An 18753-nucleotide genomic window follows, 5' to 3' on the forward strand; every position below is an offset into this window, starting at 1 on the left:
TTTGTCAATCTTGTTGATTTTCTCAAAGAACCAGCTCTTGGTTTCATTGATTCTTTGAATTGTTTTATTTGTTTCAAATTGATTGATTTCAGCCCTAAGTTTGATTATTTCCAGCCGTCTACTCCTTCTTGGTGTGTCTGCTTCTTCTTTTTCTAGGGTTTTTAAGCGAGCCATTAAGTTGCTTGAATGAGCTGTTCGAATTTCTTCTTGAAGGCACTTAGTGCTATGAACTTTCCTCTTAGCACTGCTTTCATTGTGTCCCACAAGTTTGGGTATGTTGTGTCTTCATTTTCATTGATTTCTAGAAAGACTTTAATTTCTTTCTTTATTTCTTCCCTCACCCAGCTGTCATTTAGTAATAAGTTGTTCAGTTTCCATGTGTGTGTAGGCTTTTTTGCTATTTCTGTTATTGTTGAGGTCCAGCTTTATTCCATGGTGATCAGACAAGATACAAGGGATTATTTCAATCTTCTTGTATCTGTTGAGGCTTGCTTTGTGACCAACTATATGGTCTATTTTGGAGAAGGTTCCATGTTTGTAGCAGCTTTATTTGTAATAGCCAGAAGCTGGAAACAGCCCAGATGCCCCTCAACTGAAGAATGGATGCAGAAATTGTGGTACATCTATACAATGGAGTATTACTCAGCAATGAAAAATAAAGAAATCATGAAATTTGCAGGTAAATGGTGGGACCTGGAAAGGATCTCCCTGAGTGAGTTGTCCCAGAAGCAAAAAGACACACACGGTATATACTCACTCATATAAACATACATCATAGGATAAACCCACTAAAATCGGTACATCTAAACAAACTGAGGAAAAGAGAGGACCCTAACTAAAATGCTCAATCCCCATCCTGAAAGACAAAAAGGATGGACATCAGAAGAAGAAGAAAACAGGAAACAACCTAGGAACCTGCCACAGAGGGCCTCTGAAACCCTCTGCCCTGCAGACTATCAAAGCAGATGCTGAGCCTGATGGCCAACTGTCGGGCAGAGTTAATGGAATTTTATGTAAGAAGTGGGAAATAGCAAGAGCTGGAGAGGACAGAAACTCCACAAGGAGAGCAACAGAACAAGAAAATTTGAACACAGGGAACTTCCCAGAGACTCATACTCCAAACAAGGACTATTCATGGAGATAACCTGGAACCCCTGCACAGATGTAGCCCATGGCAGTTCAGTGTCCAAGTGGGTTACATAGTAATGGGAAGAGAGACTGCCTCTGACACAATCTGATTGGCCTGCTCTTTGATCACCTCCCTCTGAGGGGGGAGCAGCCTTACCAGGCCACAGAAGATGACAATACAGCCACTTCTGATGAGAACTGATAGTCTAAGATCAGAAAGAAGGAGAGGAAGACCTCTCCTATCAGTGGACTTGGGGAGGGGCATGCATGCAGAAAGGGGAGGAAGGGTGGGATCGGGAGGGGAAGAGGGAGGGACTTATGGGGGGATACAAAATTAATAAAGTGTAAATAATAATAATAATAAAAAGAAAAAAGAATAAAACAAGGTGAAATTAATGTGAAAAGAAAAAAAAAAGAATACAGATAAAATATCCAGTCTGACCAAGTTGACCTGTTAGGCCCAAGGGGGGATTCTAGGGGACCCTAACTTCTCGAGGGGGATGAAGAGAACTCAGAAGACCAATCATCGATGCAATAGCAAGAGGTTTAATGGAGTCATCATGAGATGGGGCTGGCCCCCACAAAACCAGTGAGGAACAGCCAGGAGAGAGAGAAGTCTGAAGTTTTTAAAGGAAGGATCATGGGAATCACAGAGGTTGCGGGCTTGGCGACACTGGATTGGGTAGTTGACTTTTAAAATGATTGGTTCATTTTAGGCGCCAAGTCCATCTGGTCCTGCCCCATCTGCGTTGGGGAGCTATGCCTTCTGGACAGGTTACTAAGTTGTCTCCTAATGCAGATCCGGACACTCCTCCACAGCGGGGAGGAGACCTTTTGCATTCCTTTGCAACGGGGTGGGGTCTTGTCTCAATTCATCTCCTCCTCCTGGGAGAATTTAGTTTAACACGGGGTATAGAATTTATAAAGAAACCTGTAAAGCAATCCTGTTCCTTTCAGACCTATATAGGTCAAGACTCTCTCCAGCATCTCAGTAGGCTGCCATTTTGCAATATCTTCAAACGTCTGTGGAATTTTCTCATCTGGAACCACCTCTTTTGGTGTTATTGTAAGTACTAGATTGGATTACTCTGAAGGCTCTCTATTTTGATTCAAAGATTTCCTCAACCTCTGTTCTATGGCCTTTAATTTAGCATCTATTTTCTCAGTCTCTTCTTTCTCCAAATCTGTCTCATCCTGATCTTTCCCAAAGAGGATATACAAAACTGAAATCATCAATGAAAAAATTACTTTATGCACAGAGAAACAAACTCAAATGGTACCCAGAAGCACTGTGAAATTGTGTTTTCCTCCATTTTCAACATTTTCAAAAGATAATTTCAACAAAATTATCTTTTTAAATCTCAAAACCTTTCCCTCATGACTTTACTTTCTTAGACCCAGCTTCCCTTTCAGACCTTGCCAGTTCAGATCCTTGACGCTTCTCTGTCTGTCTCCTGCTTCTAGGGAGAGATATTTATTTCTGCCTCCCTCACTGGATTCTGACCTCTTCCTCATTCTAAGAAGTTATTGGATCCACAAATGCTTCCTCCTCAGACTGGCAAGAAACCCCTCTCAAAGGGATTTTGCTTTCTGCCTTGGCTAACAAAGTCTGGCTTTAAGAAGCTTCCTTGTTAAAGAGCTACTTTTTTCCCTCTACCTAAAGAAACTGCATCTCTGGGGTTTGTGTATATCAATTTTTCTTTTTCTTCAGCCTGCTGGAGGACTTGCTGCTCTGCAGGGGGTCTGTCTGTGAGATCCTAGTTTAGGAACTGCCTTTGCTTTGTTTTTAAGGAACAGAACAAAAAAATGCTCTATAGTTTTACTTTCTATGAAAGTTCTTGCTAGATCACTTTAAATTCTGCCCCACACTGGTATGCCATTTGTTGTTGGTGATTAATATTTAATATTGGTGTATCTTTTAGTTAGAATGTTATTCCTAAACCAGCTATGTACCCAAATCACCACACAGAGACTAGGATTTATTTAATTAATCAGGAGCAAATTGCTGGCAATGATTATTCCATCCTAAACCTCCAAGCCCGCATAGTTTCCCACCATTCAGAACTTCCACCATTATAGTTGCTTTTAGTCATATCTTAGGTCTGGTTCATCTCTCCTCATGATTCCAAATCCTGTCCTGCTGATCTCAGCTCTCCTACTCCTCCCACTCCCTTCCTTCCCCCCGCCCCCCGACTCCAGACCAGGATGTCCCAACCTATTCTCTCCATTGCTCAGCATTGGCTGGTTGTTTTATTGACAATACAGAGAACAAATGTTGGCATGTTTACACAAACTTGAGACAGGTGTGATTAGCATCCCAAAGCAATGTCTGGATTGAAACCAGAGAGTGGGGTAGAGACATCAGCATTTGAATGAACAAGGGTAAATTGTATATATTCCACAAGGACATTATACCAACACTGAGTGTTTCACTGGAGAAATGCTACAAAACATTACAAGAACACATAGCACCATTTACCATCCATCTTTCAATCAAATGAAAGAAAAAAGCAAAATCCTTAAGTCATATTGGAAGGCTGGTATCAAACACTTTGACACCAGACAGTGTTTAAAAAAAATAAATAAATAAAGACAGTGGTGATGACAGCTACATGTGCCATTTAAGGAACTTGGGGAAAATCTCAAGAAAATAATAGCAAGTATAACAATACAAAATATAAACAAAAATATCCTCCGTGGCTATTCCCAGAATGCAAGTCTGCTCCAATAGTCAAAGCTTAATGTGGAGCATCACATCAATAGACTACAACTCATCATCACATTAACACACATGATGAATCCCGGCACCCAGTAATGAAAGTATCACAAGAGGCAGGACATTCTCTGCATCAAGCACGTGCACATGCGCACACACGTAAGGGAAGTATTTCACGACTTAATCGCTCATATTTCTCATACAACTGATGCCTTACCAGAGAAATAGGTGGAACAAGGAAAACATTATGTTTCTAGATTTGTTCTCGATTCTTTAATACTGAACAGTAATGAATATATATGTATTCAGATATATTATCTGTATATATACATATGCACATAATATAAACAAACACACACACACACACACACACACGACATATATAGGTCCAGGTTCTTTACTCTTTTACTCCCTAAACCAAAGTTCTCTCCACCCATATTAGAAATCCAGGTGGTGGTGGCACAAGTCTTTGATCCCAGTGTTCAGGAGGCGGAGGCAGATGGATCTCTGTGAGTTCTAGGCCAGCCTGGTCTACAGAGTGAGTCCAGGATGGTCAAGGTGACACAGAGAAACCCTAATTCCATAAACCAAAACCAAAAAAGAAAAAAGAAATAGATGAGGAAAACCCAGAGACTCAGCATAGCTGTGTGAAAGCAATGTTTGGGTTTTTCATTCCCATGTCACCTCCTTTTCACATAAATGTCTAAGATAACACTGCACTGCAAAGTAGGAGATACAGTTGAAGGCTTTCATGAGTACAAAATAACCACTAGGTGTCCCTCCCCCATTCTCAGGTAGAAATGGTTCATTTTCTAATGTGTTTTCACACGATAAGCAACAATCTGCAACAAGTTTTCTCACACTGCAGACACTTGTAGGGTTTCTCTTTGACATGAATTAGCAGGTGCTATATAAGATGTTTCTGCCTGAAAAAGATTTTCCTCAGTGGTTACATTAAAAAGCCATTTCCCAACAGAAGATCTTGGATGTTGACAGAAGTTTGCCCACTTGTGAAAGACCTTTCCTCATCTGACACCCTGTTAGGTTTTCTCTCAGTGTGCATCCTTTGATGCTGAGTGAGGGTTGAGCTGCAGCTGAAGGCCTTCCCACACTCACTGCATTCGCAGGGCTTCTCCCCAGTGTGGATGATGGAGTGGCCAATGAGGTTCGTGCTCCAACAAAAGGTTTTCCCACACTCAACACACTCACAGGGTTTCTCTCCACTGTGAATTCTCTGGTGCCTTGTGAGTCCTGGCCTATGGCTGAAGGCCTTCCCACACTCTATGCATTCGTAGGGTTTCTCCCCAGTGTGGATGCTGAAGTGGCGAATGAGGTTGGCTCTATTGCTAAAGGCTTTGCCACACTCTTTGCACTCAAAAGGTTTCTCTCCAGTGTGGACCCTTTTATGCAAGATGAATGTAGAGCAGTGGGTGAAGGCTTTGCCACACTCACTGCACACATAAGGTTTCTCCCCAGTGTGTATACGCTGGTGCCTCTTGAGTTACGACCTGTGGTTGAAGGCTTTGCCACAGTCAAGGCACGCAAAGGGCTTCTCCCCAGTGTGGATCACATGGTGGTGGATCAGGGCTGCACTCTCACAAAATGCTTTCCCACACTCACTGCACTCATAGGGCTTCTCACAAGTGTGAGTCTGCTGGTGCCACAGAAGGTTTGATCTGTGTTTGAAGACCTGTCCACACTCAAAGCACTCTTATGGGTTCTCTCCACTGTGGATGATGTAGTGTTGAATGAATGAAACCTGGCCTATCTCGAAAAGCTTTCCCACATTCTCTACAAACAAAAGGTTTCTCTCCAGTGTGGTTTCTGTTATGCAAGACAAAAGTGGAGCAGTGGGTGAAGGCTCTGCCACATTCCTCACATTTATAAGGCTTCTCCCCGCTGTGGATCCGCATGTGCCAGGTAAGGTGGGATTTTCGGTTGAAGACCTCACAGTCCATGCACTTAAAATGTTTCTCCCCAGTATGCACTATATGGTGTTGAAGAAGGTGTGTGCTCTTGCTGAAGACCTTGCCACACTCATATGGCTTCATGCCAGAGTGACTGTTCTCATGCTGAGCAAGGAGGTGCTTCCTGCTGAATACTTTCCCACAATCACTGCATTTGAAGACCTCTTCTTCCTCTTGAATTACAGAGTCCTCATCAGACTCACGTGAATCACAGTTACGGACAGCATGTCCCAAAGAGATGTGCTTCTGTATCACAACATAGAACACTCATCCTCTGCTGTTCCTAAGCTAGCATGACCTAGGCTGGCTTTTTCAGAAAGCACCATTTGAAAGCATCCTTGCTGCATTTCTGAGGAAGCAAACTGACTGGGAGCTGGCACTGCCTGGGAGTCCTCAGAGGCTTCTTTTGTTATCTTGCTCTGCTGTGAGACTCCCTTAGATAGTACTGGCTCACTACTGATAAGTTCTGTGGCCTTGGTCTTTCCTTTGTTACCTGAAATAAGTAACACACTAGGGTAATAAAAAACATAGAAGAGTAAAAAGGCTATGTTAAAGAAAAACATCAGGCTTGAAATAGTGTCTTAATGTCTGTTAACCCTGGGTTGCAATTTCCTTCTTTTTTTATTCTTAAATTCTTGATTCTGAGGGAGAGACCAAACTGAAAGGCTGGGTGATACAGAGTCTAGACATCTCAATTCCTGACTTAGTCTTTCCATAAAGTAGCTTAGGAGTAGCTCCTAAATAGTAGTTCTGGGGCTGTTGAGATGTGTTGGGGAGGGTTGGGATGAGTAAAACCGATTGCCAGCAAGCCTGAGTTCAATCCCTGGTACCAACAAGCTAAAAGGAAAGAACTGACTCCTGAAAGTTGTCCTCTGATCTTCACCTGTGTTCTGTGTGCATACATGAATGAATGTACACACAACAAAATATGTAGTAAAAACAATAGTCTGGGTCTCCCAGCAGACTCAGGAGACATAGATAACAGTTTCATAAGTTTGAGAGATCAGCTTGAGCTATACAGACAGCATGAGGGTTTGCCTGGCACGCATATAAAAACACTACTTCAAAAACTGGAAAAGTATACTTGTACCATATATATAAATTATAAAAGTACTATGAGTGGGGCTGGAGAGATGGCTCAGAGGTTAAGAGCACTGGCTGTTCTTCCAAAGGTCCTGAGTTCAATTCCCAGCAACCACATGGTGACTCATAACCATCTATAATGAGATCTGGTCCCCTCTTCTGGCAGGCATGCTGGCAGAGCACTGTATATATAATAAATAATAAATCTTAAAAAAAAAAAGACCACCTGCTCAGATGTGGCCAATTGGCATCTCAGTCTCCATGTGGTTCCCGAGTAAGGGGAGCAGGGGCTGCCTCTGTCACGATCTTTGATGCCTGCTCTTTGATCACTTGCCCCTAGTGATTCAGCCTTGTCAGGCCACAGAGGAAGAGGATCCAGGCAGTCCTGATGAGACTTGATAAGCTATAGGCAGATGGCAGAGGAGGAGAACTCCCCCTTTCAGTGGACTAGGGGAAGGGGATGGGGGGAAAAGGGAGGGAGGGTGAGGCTAGGAGGAGTTGGGGGAGGGAGCTTCAATCAGGATATATAATGAATAAATTGTGAAAAAAATTAAAATTGAAAAATTCTTTTAAAAAAAGTACCATGAATGTAGATTGAGAGGTATAACTCAGTAAATGGTACTTGCCTAGTATGTCTTAGGCTTTCAAAAGAAAGAGGAAAAAAAAACAAACAAGAATATGGAAAGAACTCCAAGTTAATAACTAAATAATTTTTTTTTGTTTGTTTGTTTGTTTGTTTGAGACAGGGTTTCTTTCTGTAGCCTTGGCTGTTCTGGACTTGCTTTGTTGACCAGGCTGGCCTCGAACTCACAGAGATCCACCTGTCTCTGCCTCCCTGAGTGCTTGGTTTAAAGGTGTGTGCCACCATACCCAGCTAACTAAATTAAAAAAAAAAAAAATTTAAAGATTTACTTGTTATATATACAATGTTTTGCCTACATACATGCCTGCATGCCAGAAGAGGGCACCAGATTTCATCCTAGATGGTTATAAGACCATCCATGACCATCCATGTGGTCACTGGGAATTGAACTTAGTATGTCTGGAAGAGCAGCTAGTGCTCTTACCCTCTGAGCCGTCTCTCCGGCTCCCTAAATAAATTCTTTAAAAAGCACTTGTTTAAATTATTTCACAGAGGACACGGAATGGAAAAAAAAATCTTATAGTAAGCTACTAACCTCTCCCCTTCCCAAAGAGAAAAAAAAATTAAACACCATGATGTCCCCATCTGACACACGATGCAAAAACTGGGAACCCTTACAAGTACTGGACAGGAAATGGGTCAAAGTAGGACATGCATAATGATACTGGTAAGGAACTGAATTTTTATTGTTGTCCTAAAACTCAGAATGAGTGAAAGAGATGAGGAAACGTGGAAAACAGAACAGAACTGGAAAATTCAGAAGAAAATATAAGGCATAAAGGAAATTCCCCCACCTCAAAACCAGGGCCATTAGCAGAAGAAACATGCCCTCCAAGGAATTCCAGAAAACATCCAATCCTCATCCTCATCACACAGTCACAGGAAATCCGGTTTATCTCTCTGGTCTGGGACTGCCTTCACCAGATCCCCTCCTACCTCCTTATAATTCTCAGCCCCTGCACAACCCCTTATCCTGTACCCACAGATACTAAGCCACAAGGCTTGGGGCACCACCCTCTCAGACCAGTAAGTCTATCCTAGCTATTTTGAGGTCCAACTGAGTCTTTCTTTCACATATCTCCATGAGTATATTTCTTAAAAGACATGCTTTGCCACACTGATCTATTCAACATAAATGCTAAAGCTTACGTTTTGTTTATGTTTTGAGACAGGGTTTCACTATGCAGCCCTGGATGGCCTAGAACTAGCGATGTAAACCAGGCTGGCCTCGAACTCACAGAAATCCACCTGCCTTTGCATCACAAGAAAAGCTTACTTTTGATGTGTCAATACCCAGTTTGAAAGAAGATTTGCAGCTAAGCCTAATAAACTGAGTTTAATAAGTAGAATTCACCTTGTGGAAACAGAACCACCAGCTCCCACAAGTTGTCCTCTGACCTCCGTATGCATATTGTAGCACTATAAAAAAGAAGGAAGTAAAGGAAAAAAAAGAAGAAAAAGGGAGAGCGAGGAGGAGAAAAAGGAGGAGGAAAATAAGAGAAGTCCCCAGGAGATTGCAGGGCCACCAGCCCTGACCACTTTGCTTACCTGCATGGATGCTTAGGGAAAGGTCATGCATCACCGGCCACAGCTTCTGCCCGTGCTCCAGCTGATACATAAGCTCAGGGTTGGGAACAGGATACCCTTCAAGGAGAGATAAAATGAGATAAAGACCCTCAGTGTCATCTGGGATTTCAGGTCCAGAATTTGACCTTGAAATGAACTTAGTCTCAGCAATACAAACAATTAACATGTGACTTGGAAACTTACATAACTTTTATTTAAAAGAGTATGTCAGAAACTATAAAAGGTGTGCCTGGTGGGACAAGACTATAATCCAGCTACTGGAGAGGCTGAGGCAGGAAGACAGTAAGGCCAAGGCTGCCTGGGCAACTTGATGAGACCTTGCTTTAAAATAAAAAGGCTAGGGACACAGCTCAGTGGTAGACTGTCTAAACTGTACAAAGACAAAGGGTTCCATCCCTTGTACTGGGGTGGATAAGAAAATAATATTTTTATGCTGGTTAGTTTTTGTCACCTGGACACAAGCCTAGACATATTTGGGAAAAGGAACCTCAAGGGAAAAAAACCTCTTGCAGAATGGCTGACAGGCTACTCAGTGAGGTGTTTGTTTGTTTGTTTGTTTATTATTTATTTGGTTGGTTGGTTTTTTGAGAGATGATTTCTCTGTGTAGCCCTGCCTGTCCTAGAACTTGCTCTATAGATCAGGTTGGCCTTGAACTCAAGAGATCCACCTGCCTCTGCCTCCCTGGGATTAAAGACATCTGTCACCTTTGCCCCCCCCCATGGGGTCTACTGTGGGCAGTGCCACCTCTGAGCAGGAAGTCTTATGTTATATAAGAAAGTTGGCTGAGCAAGCCACAGCCATAAGGAGCAAGCCAGTAATCAGCACTCTTTTTCATGGCCTCTGCTTCAGTTCCTGCTTGGGTTCCCACCCTTGGCTTTCTATTACGATAGACTGTAACCTGCCCAAGCCGCTTTGGTGTTTTATCACAGTAATAGAAATCCTAACTAAGACATACTTATGCCTGGTATTTATAGGGCATCTAAGGGACTAAGAAAAGCGTATATCTGTACGTATTAGTTCATTCCATGACTGAAGAATATTTAAGGGGAGAATTTAGGAATAAAAATTGAATATTTAAAACATTAAGTATTTCCATTCAAAACAAGGAATGAGTATTAATTCATTTTTCCACGATATAAAGAAATAGTAAAGGATAGGAAATATAATTAAACAAACAGAGTCTGGCTTGTTAGCACACACTTTTAATCCCAGCGCTCAAGAGGCAAAAGCAGGTAGATGTCTATCAGTTCAAGGCCAGACTGGCCTTCATAGTGAGTTCTAAAACAGCCAAAGTTACATAGTCCAAAAAGACCCAAACATCCAAGAGGAACAGGCTGAAAATCAGTCATAGCTAGCCCCTATAACAGTAGGATGCTAGCAGTTTTACATCAGCTTGACACAAACTAGAGCAATGGTTCTCAACTTTCCTAATGCTGTGACCCTTTAATGTAGTTTGTCATGTTGTAGTGACCCCCAACCATAAAAATATTTTCATTGCTACTTTATAACTGTGACTTTGCTACTATTATAAATTGTAATGTAAGGATCTGTGTTTTCTGATGGTCTTAGGCGACTCCTATGAAAGGGCTGTTCAGCCCTCAGAGGGGCCAACCCACAGGTTGAGAACCTCTGAGCTAGTGTCACTGGAGATATGGAAGCCTCAACTGAGAAAATGCATCCCTAAGACTGGGCCATGGGCAGACAAGCCGACAGGGCATTTTCTTAATTAGTGATTGATGTGTAGGACCCAGTCCATTATGGATGCTTTCATCCCTGGGCTGGTGATCTTGGGTTCTATAAGAAAGCAGATTGAGCAAGGGACAAGAGGCAACAACCCTCCATGGCCTCTTCATCAGCTCCTGTCTCCAGGTTCCTTCCCTGTTTCAGTTCCTGTCCGGATTACCTTCAATGATGAACTATGATGTGGAAGTGTAAACCAAATCAACCCTTTCCTCACCAAGTTGCTTTGGTCATGGTGTTTCATCATAGCAATAGAAACCATAACAAAGACAACTGGCAATTGGTAGGCTAAGGCAAATAGAAGGAATACCACAAGTTTGAGACCAGGCTATATTACATAGTAAATTCTAAGCCAACCTGGGCTATACAGTGAGACCTTTTCTTAAAACAGAGCAAAACAAACCAACCAACCAAACAAACAAAAACAAAAAAACATAAACCAAGGAGCTGATGGAGAAATGGCTCAGTGGTTAAGAGTACTGGCTGCTTTTCCAGAGGTCCTAAGTTCAAGTCCCAGCACCCACATGGAGGCTCACAACCATCAGTTGCCCTCTACTAACATTCACATGTACGTGCAGCTGGAGCATATACATAAATAAACCTTTAAAAAACAAACAAACAAAAATACACTAGCCCCCCACGGTGGCTCACATCCATTTATAATGAGATCTGGTGCCGCCTCCACGCAGGCAGAATAGTGTATACCTAATAAATAAAATAAAAATTAAAAAATATATATACTAACGGTAGCAGCACATTCCTTTAATTCCAGAACTCTGGAGGCAAAGATAAATGGATCTCTGAGTTCAAGGCCATCCTGGTCAACATAATGGCCCTGTTTCAAAAAAACAAATAATATCACACACACATACACACCCCAATGAAAATAAACTGGACAGGTAAAGACACCAAGCCTGAACATGATCGCTAGAATCCATTATGTGGTAGGGAGAAGTAACTCCCATGAGCTGTCTCCTGAGCTCTATGTATCATAGCACAAGTGTGTATTCACGCACAAACAGACTATAATCCTAGGACTTGGGAGATAGGGACAAAGATTGTTAAAGCAACTTTTATTTGCCTGCTATAACATTGTTGTCTTGTAGGCTCACTGCCCTGTCTTCTAACCGAGGCCTAGTCCTGGAAGCTTCTAGCCTTTGTACAATCTAATCTAGGCCTAGAATGTTTTCAGAGTCTAAGACTTATTGCTAATAAGCCCACCTTATCTTGTTCTTTCTGAACTCTGGCTGGCTGATTCAACTCAGCCATTCTGGTTCAAACTAGGAGCGATCCAAGCTGATTCAATCTGGCCTCTCTCAGTTTCTCATTGGATAGCTCTGCTTAGCTTCAAACTAACTCTAGCAATCTTCTCGTTCTGTCTTCACCTGTGTCTACCTTGTTTTCTCTTCAACCTCTCTCTGTAAAACTCTCCTGGTAAAAACTGCCTCTGAATTCCATGAACTGAACTGCCATGAATTCAACTCTACTCTACACTATCTCACTGCACTTTCTCTCAGCTCACTGACTCAACCAAACTATCTGAACAGAACTGACTAGAACTCAGAGATCTGTGTGCCTCTGTCTTCTGAGTGCTAGGATCAAAGGCTTGTACCACCAAGCCTGAACCTAAGCTTTTCTTTACCTGAAACTTGCTCTATACCAGACTGGCCTTGAATTTACAGATCTGCTTGCCCCTGTCTCCTGGGATTAAAGGCAAGTCTGTATTCCAGATGGCTCATACATACCTAGAAGGTCTTTGGATGTGATCTCTTGCCAGAAAAGCCATGTTCTGAATTAAAATTCCTCTACACAAGATAATAAGGAACACAAGGTCATCTTCAGCTATATGGGTTTAAGGCCAGCCTGGGCTATATGAGACCCCTTTATAAAAGATAAAAACCAAGTCTATTTAGTTCACTTCTGAGGCAAGCCTTTCCTACACGCACGTACACACACACACACATTTTCCTTTCCTCTGTCCCACCTCTCTTTCTCTCTCTATTAGGGTCTCACTATATAGCGTAGGGTGGACTCAAACTACTGATCCTCTTGACGTGGGTTCCCAAGTACTAAGATTGTAGATAAGCATGAGCCACCACACTCTCAATCAATACTGATTTTTCTATAATCCATTGTCATTAATGCTATGTCATAACTAGGTTGATAAGTCCATTAACCTCTGGAAAGGATGAACTTCCAGTAACTTTTTCTTCTCTCCTTTCACATCCACGTGGGTCCTAAAGTTAGCACTCGGGTTATGATTATTTTTTTCTTTATTAATTACACTTTACTCACTTTGTATCCCCCCTGTGGTTCCCTCCCTCCTCCCATCCCAATCCCTCCCTTTCTCCACCCTCTGCATGCATGCCCCACCCCAAGTCCACTGATAGGGGAGGACTTCTTTTCCTTCCTTCTGATCCTAGTCAATTAGGTCTCATCAGGAGTGGCTGCCTTGTCCTCTTCTGTGGCCTGGTAAGGCTGCTTCCCCCTCAGGGGGAGGTAATTAAAGAGCAGGCCAATCAGTTCATGTCAGAGATAGTCCTGTTCCTATCACAATGGAACCCACTTGGATACTGAACTGCCATGGGCTACATCTGTACAGGGGTCTTAGGTTATCTCCATGCATAGTCCTTGGTTGGAATAGCAGTCTCAGGAAAGACCCCTGTGCTCAGATTTTTTGGTTCTGTTACTCTCCTTATGGAGTTCCTGTCCTTTCTAGATCTTACTGTTTCCTACTTCTTTCCTAAGATTCCCTGCACTCTGCCCAAAGATTGCCCATAAGTCTCAGTATCTACATTGATAGTCTGCAGGGCAGAGCTTTTCAGAGGTCCTCTATGTCAGGCTTGTTATTTTTTAAAAATTTATTTTTTGAGATTTATTTATTTTTATTTTACATATATGGGCATTTTGCCTGTATGTCTGTCTGTGCCTCATTTGTGTGCCTGTTGTGCTCAGAGGCTAAAAGAGAGCATCAGATTCCCTGGACCTAGAGCCACAGATGGTCATTGACCTCCATATTGATGTTTGGATATGAACCTGGGTTCTCTGGAAGAACAGCCATCTCCCAGCCTCCTAGGAAAATGTTAAGCTAACCTGCCAGCCCTAAGCCTTGCTTCTCAAAGACATAGCTACCTCAGTACCACCATGACGAGGAATAAGTTTCCAACACATAGCTGCTGGCCAAACCAAAGCATCATGCATTTCATTGACCAAAGTCTTTGTTTAGATGTTAAGCAAAGTTTTACAGCGTTCTTGCAAGGCACAGACTAAATGTGAATTCTATTCAGAATTTTCTCACAGCATCCTCAGGTAGCCTTCCCACAAGCATGTATTATAAAGAATGACCATGCAAACATAAAGTGCAAAAGAAGAAGGCCCTTAGCATACAGACCCAAGCTTCCTACATGCTGACCCTGGGTTTCCAGCATCTAGACCAATGATAAGTAACTGTCTCCTAAAGAATTAGGAAAAGAAGAAAAAGAAGAAAAGAAGAAGAAGAAGAAGAAGAAGAAGAAGAAGAAGAAGAAGAAGAAGAAGAAGAAGAAGAAGAAAAACTTCAGAGAGGCCAGGATCAAAAATGTTTCTCAGAGGGCCAGTGAGATGGCCCATCAAGTAAAGATGGTGACCTCCAAGCCTGAGAACCTGAGTTCAATCTTCAGGACCTGTATGCTAGAAAGAGAGAATGGACTCACACGAGTTGTCCTCTGACCACCATACAGATGCCATAGCAGAAAACACCATCTTCCTTGCTACAATATATAAATGTAATAACATTTATCCAAAAACAAAACAAAAAATAGCCCCCAGATAAGCCACTGCAGAAAAACAAAAAACATGCAGAAAAGTAGAGAACACTGAGACTAAGTACTAAACACATTTTTTTCCTGCTACAAATTTGATAAAGCAGAAAACACACAGAAAAGTCTTACTCTTAGCTGAAACTGGCCTTCCACTCACAATCCTCTTCCCTGAGCCTCTCAAGTACCAGCACAAAAGTGTCACTACTCCTGGAGAGAGGGCTCAGTGGTAAAGAACATGAACGGTTCTTCCAAAGGATCTGAGATTGATTCCCAGCACCATGCCAGGTAGCTCAAACTCTCCATAATTCCAACTCTAGGGACATCCAACACATCTGGCCTCCTCCATCACCTGTACTCAAACACATGACAGACACACTCACAATGTAGGAGACAGGAGATCCCTGTGTTCACATATAAGTACTAGGAAACCAGGAATGTTAAACCCGCAGAGTTCTCTCGTCAAAGAAAGAGATGCATAATTTGTTTTCTACCAATGGTGATCTGTGCTACCTGTATAGCCAAGGCACACCTGGCTCCCCAGACTCTGAACATTTATTTCAGTCAATCTATAGTGTCACCCTCTTCTAGAACCTTAACAAGAGTTGTTTACCTTGAGTACACTTTGTAAAAGGAACTTTTATTTGCCTGGTGTAATTGTTGTCTTGGAAGCTTACTGCCTCTGTCTGCTAACCTAGGCCTAGTCCTGGAAGCTTCTATCCTCTACAATCTAACCAAGGCCTAGAATATTTTCAGCCTGTGAGAGTCACTGTTTAATAAACTCACCCTTTTTTGTTCTTTTTGAGCTCATAACTGGCTGGTTCAACACAGCTGTTCTGGCTCAAACTTCTCTCCCTGCTAACTTATTCAGTCTGGATTTTCTCTTGGCTCTGAATTGCTCTGCTTGGCCTCAAACTAACTCCAACAATCTCTTCTAATCTTCTGGCTCCTTCTCTTTCCTTGACTCATTTGGTCTTCACCTTAGTTCTCTCTCTCTCCAACCTGTCTCTATTACTGTCTGTCTCCTCTCTCTCTGAATTGCCCCTTAAATAGCTTCCCTTTCCTTTTTCTTCAAGTTGGGCATATCCTATTCTGTCAAATCTTTCTCTGATTCATCACTCTTTCTGCCACTCAATTAGACAGCACTTTTAAACATAAGTGCTTCCTTCAACAAACAAGCTTTACCTTCATTGTTTGGAATTAAAGGCATGTACCACCATGGCTAGACCTAAACTTCTCTTTACCTGAAACTTGCTCTATACCAGGCTGGCCTTGAACTTAGATCTTCTTGCCTCTGTCTCCTGGATTAAAGGTATGTTCGTATTCCAGCCAGATCACACAGACCAAGAAGGTCTTTGGATGTGATCTCTTGTAAGCCATGCTGTGAATTAAAATTCCTCTACAATGCTTTCCTAGTCAATCTACAGAACTTAACTTTATGGAAGAGGCCACTGAGGGGAATGATTTTTAAAAGCTAGTCTGACTCCATGACAGCCTTCAAAAGTGGCCTCAGACTGAAAAGACTGTTTCTATTTATCAGAACACAAAACTATAGTCCATGGAGACCAGATACAACAACTCAATAAGCTCCCTGAAAACCAGAAACAATAACTTAGCTAAGTCCCCAAGCACTTGACCAATCAAATTAAAGGTCAGTTAAAAATGTTTTCTCTTAATACTTTGTTACCTGCACACTCTTTGTTACCTGGACACTCCATCAAGTCCCCCAGCTGCGGAACCAATCATAAGACCCCCCCATATACCCTAGATCAGACTAACCAATCAACGAAAATATTACCTAATCACACCAGGTTAATCCCCTAAATGTCCTTAAATTAAGCTGGTGTGTTCACTGCAAGGTTGTCATTCTATGGAATGGTGGGCCCAGCATAAAGGCAATGTCTGCAGAATAAACACTCCCTGCTTTTGCATGCTACTTGAGTCTAAGGTCTTCTTTCAGCTATTCCTGGACCTAACAGTCACATGGACTTTACAAAGAGTTTCGATGAAGTCATACCTTAAGATTTATTGTGCATACAGAATTAAGTATCACCAAGAAATATTTTTTCTAAACTCTGGTGGTTGCAGAGACCTTCACACACATACACAGGATTGAAATAAAAATAAATGTGGTGGGGGAAGCACTAGCTAAAGAAGCTGGAAATTTTACTTCTGAGTTCTACAGAACACCTTTTCTCCCACTACCATCTTCTCTACATTACACTTGGAGCCTAAAGGTGCTATGTTTCTTGTCCAAAGATATATAACACAGTGAAGAGTTTAAGTTAGCCTGGTTATAGTTAGCCTGAATAAAGAGCCATCTTGACTCGGAGCTGAATTCAGGTACCAGGAAATATTACAGAATGTACCCTTGGCAGAGGACAAAGTTAACTCTCCTAGCAACAGCCTCCAGGAAATAATACAGAATAAATACTTCATAGAAAATAGAGACAAACTCCCGGGCAATAATCAATGGGAATTGGTTGGAAATCAGGTTGGAAAATTCCCTCAGTGTTTCAGGTATGGTTTAGAAAACTAGCCATTGTGATTATATGCCTTAGCTATTGTAATTGTGTGCCTCAGAAAAGGTCACTCCACCCTGCTAAACTTCACCCAATTCTGTAATGCCAAGGCTTGTGTCCCCCTGTTTGCTGCCATGGAAACACCCTGCTCACAGACTTTCCCTTTAAAAATCCTGTTCACTCTTTGGTCTCCCCACCCCCGAAGGGAGGAGCAATCCTGTTAGGCCACAGAGGAGGGCTTTGCAGCCAGTCCTGAAGATACCTGATAAAACAGGATCAGATGAATGGGGAGGAGGTCCCCCCTATCAGTGGACTTGGAAAGGGGCACGGTGGAGATGAGGGAGGGAGGGACTGGGAGGGAATGAGGGATGGGGACACGGCTGGGATACAGAGTTAATAAAATGTAACTGATAAAAAAAATAAAAATTAAAATTAAAAAAAAAATCCTGTTCACACAGAGCTTGGGGTCCCACTTCTCTACTGCTGCACCAGTGAGACTTGGGTCCCGAGTTCGATCGCTCTCTTAATAAAGCTCTCTTGCTATTGCATCGAGTCATTTCCTGGTGGTCTCTGAGCGTCCCAGAACTTGGCATTACATGTGGGGGCTCGTCCACCTGGGATGCCTCGGTACCTCTAGGACTGCCAACCTGGAGAGCTTAGTCCCGCAGGTAAGTGTTTTGTGTTGTCTGTCTGTTGTAAGTTTTTTGTTATATGGTTTTGGTTAACCTTCAGTAGCATAGGGGGCAGAATAGGGCTTTCAGAAGATGTTCAGATGGCCATCTGCCTGAAGGGGTGTCCGAGACATGGAGCTCTCTCATCAGTTTAACCCCTCCAGAATTTCTGGGGCAGGGAAGCTGGAATGGGGATCAGTTTTAGTCTTTCTGGAACTTCTGTGGCACAGAAGTCCAGGAAAGCCAGGTTTTTGGTTTTCCTTCGTCTCTGTGTGTGATTGTCTCTTGCTTGGTGTTGTGCCAGGAGTTACTGTTTCATTTCTGTGATTAATTGTTTGTGGTTTCGCATTTGCAGCTCTTTTGCTTTCGTGATTTTAGTTTTGTCCCGGGACACTAGCCTATGTATAGGCTGTGATTTATTGTCTTTGGTTTTGCTTTTGCCTGAGAGAGCTGGCTTCTTTTTTCTGTGACTTATTATTTGTTAAAGTTTTTCTTTTGGCTGGAGAGATGGCTTAGTGGTTAAGAACACTGGCTGCTGTTCCAGAGGACCAGGGTTCAATTCCCAGCACCCACATGGCAGCTCACAACTGTCTGTAACTCCAGTTTCAGGGGATCTGACACCTTTTCACAGGCAGTCTAAAACACCAATGTACATAAAATAAAAATAAATAAATTATTTTTTAAAAAAAGAAATTTTCCTTTTGTGCTTCTTTGTGTTCTTCTGAATTCTCTTGATGAAAAGACTGACTGACGATATGGGACAGAATACTTCCAAACCCCTTGACTTGGTTCTGGCTCATTTTGGAGAGGTCAAGACTAGAGCTCACTGTTTTTCAGTTGATGTGAAGAAAGGGAAAATGATGACTTGTTGTAGCTCAGAATGGCCCACCTTCAGCGT

General features: G+C 42.3%; 1 pseudogene; it reads right to left on the bottom strand.

Moving 5' to 3' along the window:
• Positions 1–4701: 4701 nt before the first annotated feature.
• Positions 4702–16380, bottom strand: LOC110542170 (zinc finger protein 805-like; annotated as a pseudogene).
• Positions 16381–18753: the final 2373 nt, after the last annotated feature.

Source organism: Meriones unguiculatus, chromosome 1 (genome assembly GCF_030254825.1).
Source record: "Meriones unguiculatus strain TT.TT164.6M chromosome 1, Bangor_MerUng_6.1, whole genome shotgun sequence".
Classification (NCBI taxonomy): Eukaryota; Metazoa; Chordata; class Mammalia; order Rodentia; family Muridae; genus Meriones; species Meriones unguiculatus.